The sequence below is a fragment of the Silene latifolia genome, chromosome 1, assembly GCF_048544455.1.
Source record: "Silene latifolia isolate original U9 population chromosome 1, ASM4854445v1, whole genome shotgun sequence".
NCBI lineage: Eukaryota > Viridiplantae > Streptophyta > Magnoliopsida > Caryophyllales > Caryophyllaceae > Silene > Silene latifolia.
The window spans coordinates 133,094,659-133,105,100 of NC_133526.1; the positions used below are offsets into that span (position 1 = coordinate 133,094,659).

Consider the following 10,442-nt stretch of genomic DNA (forward strand, 5'->3'; position numbering starts at 1 on the left):
ATTATGTATATATTACTAATATGGTTGCTTTGAAAATGTAAACAAAAGAATAAAAGGTTTTAAAATACCCTTTAAAATGCAATTAAACAAATATTATCACCGATAAACAGATTAAACCGTCATGGTATAATGAACCAAGGGTGAATATAATTTTTTGTTAAAAATATTAATCATAAAAATGATTTGAAACAGTAAAAACCGATTATAAATAAGAAATGAAAATAGAGGAAAGAATGAACTTAAACACATTTGAACTCTAACCTGGGAAGCTAGAAGAGGCGCGAGCCACCTAGTTGTGACTAGGGGCATCTACTTCAAGTCAAAACTCGGTTTTGGCTCAATCGATCCGTATTTTTGACTGTGTTATGTATGTTTTAGCATGTTATGGTCATAAAAACAGATAAAAGAACATGAAAGAAGAGGATTAATTACACCCTCATACTTACATGCTATGTTGCTTGACGAGAAATCGACAAAAGTGTAAAAACTTGTTGAGTCGGAAAACTCGATTTAAAACAGTTGTTGTAAAGTAAGGAGTGTTGCTTTGTTTAGTGATAGTTTAGTTGATCGAAGTGGTAGGTCAAGTGATTTAATGCACGGTGACGGTGTCAAACAATGTGCATGGCTCGTATTTTCAATCGGTAGGTCGAAAATACGTGTCGTTTGTTGACTCGGGAAGTCGAGGTTTATGATTTTAAGGAAGTCGAGGTCAAGTGATTTAATGCACGGTGACGGTGGCATTTGAGGAATATTTATAGAGGATTGTGTGGTTGTGTGCGTTTTGAGCGACGTGGCCATAGGCTACTCGAAGAGGCGCGAGCATGTCCGCGGGTCTTCAACCTGTTTTGTCACAATCACGCATTTGGATTTATGGTTTGTTCTATCCTAGGTTTTGGATGTCATGATTGTTGTACTTGACCATCAAGTATACCGTGTATACTTAGCATGGAAGGTTTTGTGATGTTTGTTTTGTGTGTTTGACTCGATTTGACCCGTTGTTGGAGCCGGGATTTGAATTTCGAGTCGGTTTTGGCTCGGTGTCGGTTTTGACTCTAGTTAGTGTCATTGCGACCCCATCGTCATGCATAAAACACTTCAAGAATTTTTAAAATGTTTTGAAAATGTTTTATTTTCGAAATCATTTTGAGTTTTCCGACACATAGTTATACAAACTTTCGATCAAACATAGCGATTCCTAAGCATGTTGTAGTCCGATAATCATCAGGTGTTTCTTGGAGATTCAACATATACTGGGTATCTAAAGAGCCCCCGACTTTGACTGAGGCTTCGACATGGCGAAAGTCAAAGTACAGCCCCCGAATCAATTGAAGATTACAACCTGGAGACCGGAGGGCGACGTCGAGGTAGCTCAAAAGGCTTTGGGCCAAGGACCTGCCGCCAGGAACAGTTTAGAGTCTGTCGACTACCATTGCGGGTCGTTTAAAGTCCATTAGACTACGTATAAAGGCTCGCCAGCCATAGGAAGGAGTCATACCTGAGGCATCTTTGGGATGTGTCCTTGAATTGTTTATTGTTTGCGCGCAAAGGCTCGCTGATGTGACTCTTATTTACGCACATTTAGTCCCTTAATTAGCCCCGATTTCTATGTTTTCTAGCATACATTAGGGTCGTTTCTTATCTTTAGCTTCCTATTTTGCATATTCTATGAGGTTTTGTGCCCTTGGTAGGCATATGGAGCAAAATGAAGCTAAATTGATCGCATTTAACGACCAAGAAACAAGGAGGAGACCAATACTGAAGGCCTAAGTCAATAAAACAAGTAAATGGGCAATGATGAAGGACTCCACGACCCCTCAAGGATCCCCACGAGTTAAGGGGCAGCCAAATGAAGAAGAAGCAAAACTGCCCTTCAAGACGGGAGTCCCAGAAGAAGGGCGGGCGTCCCCAAGCTCAGCCCGAGTGTCCCTAAAGCAGGACGGGTATCCCACATAGCAGGATGAGCGTCCATCAGAGGAGGTCGTGAGTCCCATGCCAGAACTTGCAAGGCATTGGACTTCATTTAAGGGGCTTAATCGTCATTTAAACCCATAGTTAACCTAATACTTGTACTTAGTATAAATATTCCCTTATAATAGGAGATTAGCATCAAGTTATTAAAGTAGATTAGACATCAATACGCTTAATTAAACTTTAATCCTTCCTTAATTATTGTTCAAGAATTCTTAGATCTAGTTAGGTAATTGAAGATTATTTGGGTTTATTGGAGAGTTGACAACTCTTCATCATCAATCAAGTTTTATTCTATTATTCCTTCATTTCCATTTTGTTCATCATAAGTTTGGTACAATTTCTTTACTTCTTACTTAATCCTTATTTATTGCTTTACTCTTCCATCATGCTTATGCTTGTTAAGATGACTGACACTATTGCTAACATGATTTCCATGATAATGAATGAGTATATCCCTAACTAGGATTAGTGGGGGATTAGGGGAGTTAATCATGGGATAGATCTTTACTTAATAAGTTCATATGAATGCTTGCTTATTGTAGTTTCAACTTATGCACATGTTATGCTTGATGAAATGCTTGATTGACAACCTAGCATGATTCTCTTATCCTTTCAACAAGAGTTGTAAGACATAAACTAACTCAAGGCTTGTTAGACCATGCATATAGTTGAATAGGGAGAATTAAGTCATTGTAGGTGTCGTAAAGTTGTCATCGACTTGGCTCCGAGATCCAAAACTCCCTAGGAATTTTAAGATATAAACTAACTCGATTCCATTACAACAATAAATTGCTTGCATCTATGTAACTTATTTATGTTATCTCACCATGATTCCACTATGAATCCATGACACCCTAGTGCATTTTATCAATTGTGTACATTCCCATATCTTTATTTGCCTTGCTTTCCATTTGTTTTGTTAAGTAGTTTAGATTACATTCTCAACTCATATCAAATTGTGACACTAAGGCATAATTACTTACATTTGATAGCTTACTTCAATACTCGTCCCTTGGGATCCGACCTTTACTTACCGCTCTACTAAGAGTAGTTTGTTGAGAGTATACGACAAGTCCCATAAAAATGGCGCCGTTGCCGGGGATGGTGTTCAATTGAATTGATATCAATTATTGTGTTTAGTTGTGTCTTTCTTTCCCTTAAGGAAAAACACTTACTCAACGTACTTCTCACCTTTTTCTCTTAATTTACATTGCAAGATGGACCTTATAGATTGTTGTGTAGAGGACCATGTGGGTTCTACTCTCATCAAAGATCCTTTTTAAGCATTAGAGGCCTTGGAAGCAAGTGAGGCCAACGGTGAATATTTGGCACTGGAAGTAGATCTCCCTGAAGGCGCTTTAGCAAACAAAGAGCTCACCTATGAGCAATACATGAGGATAGATGGCATTCTCAATAAGTCATCACAACCCATCAAGGTGGAATAAGCAATGAGGGTAGAAAGTGTAATAGAGGTGGAAAGCGTAACGGAGGTGGAAAGTACTCCCAACGAACCATCAAAGGTAGAAATTGAAGTACAAATCCCATTTTTAAAACCCCTTCCCCCAAATTTTAAGTATGCTTAGCTTGATGAGTCTAAAACCAAACCCGTGATTGTCAATGAAAAATTTGATGAATGTCAATTGGAATATGAAAAGGACATAGTTTATAGTCTAGATGATCTTAAGGGAATAAGCCCCGACTTTTTCATGCATAGGATATATTTAGAAGATTATCATAGGCCTACCATTCAAGGCCAAAGGAGACTAAATCCCCATATGCAAGAGATTGTAAAAACGGAGGTTATGAAATTACTTAATGTGGGAATCATTTACTCTATATCGGATTCCTTGTGGGTTAGCCCCGATCAAGTGGTACCCAAGAAAGGAGGCACCACGGTGGTGAAAAATGACAAGAACGAGCTAATACCCATAAGGAAGATTACCGGTTGGCGAATGTGTATTGATTATCGTAAGTTGAATTCTGCAACAAGAGAGGATCAATTTCCTCTCCCATTTATTGATCAAATTCTTGAGAGGCTAGCCTCTAACAAGTTCTTTTTCTACCTTGACGGATATTCGGGATTCTTCCAAATCCCGATACACCCGAATGACCAACACATGACCACTTTCACGTGCCCCTATGGTACCTTTGCGTATAGGAGAATGCCCTTCGAGTTATGTAATTAATGTGACTCCTATTTCGCACATTTAGTCCCCGAACTAGCCTCATTCCTATGCTTTATTGCATGTATTAGGGTCGTTTCGTATCTTTAGCTTCCTACTTTGTGTATTCTTTGAGGTTTTATGTCCTTGGTAGGAGAGGATTGCTAACCTTGTATATATGGAACAATATGAAGTTAAATGGATCGCATCTAACGACCAAGCAACAAATAGGAGACAAATACTAAAGGCCTAGGTCAATAAATCAAGTAGAATGGGCAATGATGAAGACCCCCACGACCCCTCAATGATCCTCAAGGATCTTGAGGCAGTCCCAAGAAGATGAAGCCAAGCTGACCCATGATCCGGGCATCCTGAGCTCAGCCCGAGCGTCCTGAAGAGAAACCCGAGTGTCCCAAGGCTCAGCCAGAGCATCCCACATGCAGGACGAGCGTTTCCCTATTCAGTATGAACGTCCAACATGGACAGGTTGTGGGGCTCCTTAAGGACTTGCAAGGCACTAATCTTCATCTTAGAGACTTAGTCATTTAAGCCCTTAGTTAACCTAACTTGTACTTAGTATAAATACCCCATTGTACTATAAGTTACGGATCAAGCTATTTTACTACTTTTTAATCAAGTTTATTAGTATTAATCAAGTTGTATTAAATAATTCAATCTTAATCACATATTAATCTTTTCATAATTATTCAAGTGTTCTTAGATTTAGTTGGGTAATTTGAAGACTATTTGGGTTTATTGGGTAATTGACAACTCTCCATCATTCATCAAGTTTTCTTCTATTATTCTTTGCTTATTATTTGGATCATCCTAAGTTGGTATAATTTCTTTTACCTTTTGCTTAATTATTGCTTATTACTTTACTCCTTCATCATGTTTAGCTCTGATAATATGATTGACACCCTTATTAGCATGTTTTCCATGATCATGAGTAAGTAGTCTCCTAGCTAGGGTTAGTGGCGAATTAGGGGAATTAATCATGGGGGTAGATCCATACGTAATATAATATGTTTTCATATGAATGCTTGCTTGTTACAATTTCAACTTATGCACATACTATGCTTGATGAAATGCTTGATTGACAACCTAGCATGATTATCTTATCCTTTCAACAAGACTTATAAGATATAAGCTAACTCAAGCCTTGTTATACCATGCATTAGTTGAATAGGAAGAAACTAAGTCGACTTGTAGGTGTTGTAAAGTCTTGACCGACTCGGCCCCGAGACCCAAATCTTCCTAAGAATTGTAAAACATAAACTAACTCGATTCCATTACAACAATAACTTGCTTGCATCTATGTAAACTTGTTTGTATGATCTTCACCATGATTCCCCTATAACCCCATGACACCCTAGTGCTTTTAATCAATTGTTTACAAACCCCATTTACTTGCTTTGCTTTGCTTTCATCTATTTATATTTATTTTGTTAAATTAGTCTAGATTGCAAACCTCAAAATCAACCCAAATTGTGACACCCTAAGACATAACTCTCTACAACCGGTAAATCAATACAATACCCGTCGCTTGGGATCCGACTTTTACTCACCACTCTACTAAGAGTACTTTGTTAAGTTTATAAATAGCGTTTGATAGGGATAATAGACGACAATTCGACCCCATCAAAATGTCGCCGTTGCCGGGGACAATGTTCAATTGAATTGTTATCATTTGTTGTTTAGTTGTGTCTTTCTTAGCCTTGGGGAAGTCAAATTCCTCAAGGTAGTTTTAATTGTTTTCTAGTTGTTTGATTTTTGCATGTCTAGGAGATCACAAGGTGCAGTTTTGCCTATTGATCCCGAGATTGAAAGAACTTTGACAAATATTAGAAGAATTGTTAGAGGAACTTCGACAATTGTGGGTATTGGAGAACTTGTGGACATTGGTATTGTCCAATCAGATAATATTGAGTTTACCAACTCTTTTGCAATACAAGGAGAGGATAACCCAATCTCAAACCAACCACATAATCAACCTACAATGCCTAAGTTTTCATCTCATTCAGTACCAACCGAGGAGAACCTAATGGTACTCCAACACCGCCCCACTTAACCGGTAATTTCATTGCCAAATCCGCATTCATACAATTAGTTGAGAGAAGTCAATTTGGAGGGATGCCTAGTGAGGATCCCCATCTACATATGGGGATTTTTTGTGACTATTGTGATGCAATCTCTCAAACGGGGGTGACTCAATATCAAATTCGATGGGTATTGTTTCCTTTTTCCTTGATCGGAACCTCAAAACAATGGTTAAAGAGCCTAGACAAGGCTACTCTTGGTATTGATTCATGGAAAAATTTAGCACTTGCCTTTTACAAGAAATTCTACCCTCCGGAGAAAACGACCATGTTAAGAGCCCAAATCACCGGGTTCAAGCAAAGAGATGAAGAGTCCTTATATGAGGCATGGGAAAGATTAAAAGATACATGTTGCTCTTGTCCTCATCATGGGTTAACCGAATGGTTCCTAGTACAACAATTTTGGAATGGGTTGTATGAAGATGCAAGGAACGTGCACAACATAGGTTCTAATAGAAGATTCACCGTGGTAGATGACAACCAAACTTGGGCAAAGATAGAACAGATGGCGGTTCATAACTCTCAATATAGTAGGCCGAGAAAAGCTACTAGGGGAGGGAGATATGAAGTTGATTCCGTCACACAATTGAGTGCCAATTTGGGTGCCCAACTATGCTCCCATATTGACACAATGAACTTGAAATTTGATAAGGCCATTGCCAAGATGAATGAAGCTTCTCAATCACCCAAGCAACAAGTCAATGCCATGGTGGCAACCTCTTCTATTCCAAATGGAGTGTGTGAGAATTGTGGAACTTTGAGACATGATCAACAAGAGTGTAGGGGCACAAGTGAGCAAGTGAATGCTTTTGAAGCATACAAGAATGGCACCCCTTCATCCAACTATTACATTTAAAACAACAAATTCCATCCAAATTTCTCATACAAAAGACGAAATGTTCAAAATCCTCAAACAACATACACCCCACCTCCAATGAGAAATCCTACTCAAAGAACCTACTTCAACCAAAATCAAGGAATCCAAAACCAACCATCTTACAATAAATCCCATGACCAAGCTTTTGATGTTCAAAAAGCGGTCATCCAAATGCAAAAGAACCAACAAGAATTTTTCACTAAAATGCAAAAATATAGCCAAGCCAAAGACACTACCATCAACAATATCCTTGCTCATACCAAGATGTTGGCCTCTTCAAACTCCCAAAGGCAAAAAGGACAATTACCTCCTCAAGGTAATCCTCCTATAAGACATGAAACTATCAATGTCATTCACTTAAGGAGTGGTATACAATATTAGGGACCCAAGGAGCCAATGGAAGAGGTTGTGGTTGAAAGTATCAAAACAAGAGATGTGATGGAACCTTTGAGGAGAAATCCTAACATAGTAGAAACAATCACCACCAATGACACTTTGAAAAAGAGAAACGATGAGAAGGCCAAAGAAGTCGAGAAAGAGCCTATTGTGATTAGACTTTTGTTTCCAAGTCGCCAAGCCAAGCCCAAGCTTGGTGAGCAACTTGGAAAGTTCATGGAGATTGTGAAGAACCTTGAGGTTTCCATCCCATTCACGGAATTGATCAATCATGCGATAGCTTATGCGAAATACATGAATGATATTCTTACCAAGAAGAAGTCTATAAGAAAATTGGAGACCATCGCATTCACCAAAGTAAGTAGTGCCATACTTCAAGGGAATTCCCCACCTAAGCTCAAAGATCCAGGAAGCTTTTCTATCCCATATACCATTGGCGACACCACTATCAATAAAGCACTATGTGATCTAGGTACAAGGGTAAGTGTCATGCCATATTCGGTATGTGAAAGATTAGGAGTGGGAGAACTCAAGGGCACTAATGATACGTGCATATTCTATACACTTTATCTGTGGTTTTGGCATGTATTTCTACGCATAATTGGTAGCTTAAGGCTGCTATTTCTCCCGAAACGGTTTACTTTGCATTTTCTATGATTTATTGTAGGAATGCGTGGAAGTAGGCTGAATCAAGCCAAATTCGTCCTCCGGAAGCAAGTTCAAGGAAGCCAAGAGGAAGGAGAGTTCATTCACTCACCTTGGGATGCGTGCAAGGAGTGAAGAGTTGATTGGAAGCAACAAGGAGCCACTGCACAGCATTTTCATTCGATCGACTACGCCTTTCAGTCGATCGACCACTGGAGCTCAGTCAGAAGCTACTGTTCCGAGTAATCAGTCGATCGACCGTGCTGCCCAGTCGATCGACCTGATTTCGAGCTGATATCTTTTTCTCCGTGTTAGACTTTTAAAGGCCCAACTTGTAATTAACTTTCAGTATCTTTTTATCAGTAGAACGCAGTAAGTTTTAGGTTATGCTTTTCATTCTGAAAAAACTTAGGTTTCAGATCTAGCTTGAGAGACGGAAACCTTGATTCGAATGCTTTGTTCTTGAAATTCAATTAGTAAGCTTTTTATGCAATCCTTCCTCTTTCTTGTTTTTCCCTTGTTATTTTGATTCTTGTTTCATTCATTTGATTTCAGCAATCGAATTTCTCCCTTTTGTTCTAAGTTAGATTCCATCATGTTGAATTTGTTCTTATTTATTAATTTCGCAATTGGTGTAGTTATGATTATGCGTAGGTAATTCCTTTGATTGAGAATAAGGTGAGCCATGGTATGAAATTAGGATTGTTGTGTAGCATGAGTTCTTCCGTATTGGTCTTGTTATCTTTTGATAGATTTCTTTGCTAGATTGAAAGATTGGTAATTTGATTTATCATTAGATTTAGAATTTCTCTTGAGTGAAAGCTTTGATAAATTCTAGGGAATTATTAGACCGTGAGGTTATTTGAGCTTTGATCGAAAGACTAGCTTATTTTCCCTGAGACCGTATTATGAGACCTTTGCTGCTTGACTGACCTGTTATTTGCCATGGTGAACCGAAATTCCCGATCCTCTTTTTACCTTGTTGAGAATATTCATTTTAGCAATTAGCCAGTTAATCAATCAATTTCAAAACCCCCAATTAGTTGTTACTTTATAGACTGAAAAATAGCAAACAAAATCGACCTTGTCTCTCTGTGGTTCGACCCTTACTATCACTAGCTATAGTTTTAGTTTGGAATTATAAATTTAATTTTGGTACTAAACGACGGTATCAAATTTTGGCGCCGTTGCCGGGGAGACGGTGTAATTCTGTTTGCTTTATTTTAGTTTATTTTTCTTGTCTCAAGGAACTTTTGTTCCTTGAGACCGTTGCTTACCTTTGCTTCTAGTTTTGCTTTTGCACAGTTAGAAGACATGTTTTTGAGAGGAAGACTTGAGTACTCTGACTTTGGAAATTATGGCTACGATATATGATAATTTTCAGCCAAAGGAGCACCACCTTCCAAAGGGGCGCCAGTTACCTACTCCTACTACCGGTAAATTCGAGTTTCGTTCCTCTTATATTGATTTAGTGGAACGAAACCAGTTCCTCAGCGTCTCGCGATGAAGACCCCTTGAAACATATGGAAATTTTCACGGACTATTGGTGTTCAATACCTATACCGGAGGGGGTAACTCAAGATGAAGTAAAGGGGTTTATGTTCTTATACTCCTTGAAGGATTCGGCGCAAGATTGGTATCGCTACCTCGATAGAGTAGCAGCTGGAGTCACCGATTGGACATCTTTAGCACTAGCCTTCTACAAGAAGTACTTCCCGCTTTCAAAGACTGATGCCTTGAAGGGTAAAATCACGAGTTTTCAGCAAGGAGCCGACGAAGATTTTTGTGAAGCATGGGGACGTTTCAAAAGTTTGGTCGGAGTCGTCCCTCATCATGGTTTCCAAAGAATGGTATTTTTGCAATCTATTTTACAATGCTTTATATGATGATTACAAGGTCATCTTGGATGCAGCTGCTAATGGCAGGTTTCAAAATAATACCGGTCAAAGTAAAGGTTGGAACACCATTGAGGAGATAGCAGTCCATAAAGCTGAGTTTGGAAGTTCACGTGGAAAGTCACGAAAGCAAAGTGAAGACATGACTGCTGTTGTGACACTTATAACTTCCAATTCTACCCGTCTCGAGAAACTCGAGATTTCTGAAGCTTCTAAGGAGAAAGTCGAGATTCCTGTTCAAAACTCTGATGAGATCGAGAAGTTGAGAGAGATGGTCCAACTCCTTTTGGTTCAAGTGGCGAATATGGAAGCAGCCGGGATTGAGTCCTCACGGAATTTTGTGAAACAATTGGAGAATATGGAGGCTAAGCAAGCCGCTAATTCTTCAATTAAATGT

The 10,442-nt window shown here is 38.9% G+C and overlaps 1 non-coding gene and 1 pseudogene across 1 annotated transcript; both read right to left on the reverse strand.

Moving 5' to 3' along the window:
• Positions 1-6,508: 6,508 nt before the first annotated feature.
• On the reverse strand, positions 6,509-6,607 carry LOC141619775 (small nucleolar RNA R71; annotated as a pseudogene).
• A 3,274-nt stretch (positions 6,608-9,881) lies between these two features.
• LOC141621276 (small nucleolar RNA R71) lies at positions 9,882-9,990 on the reverse strand. Its single transcript, XR_012532191.1, has one exon. It is a non-coding gene; the product is annotated as a small nucleolar RNA R71 (small nucleolar RNA).
• Positions 9,991-10,442: the final 452 nt, after the last annotated feature.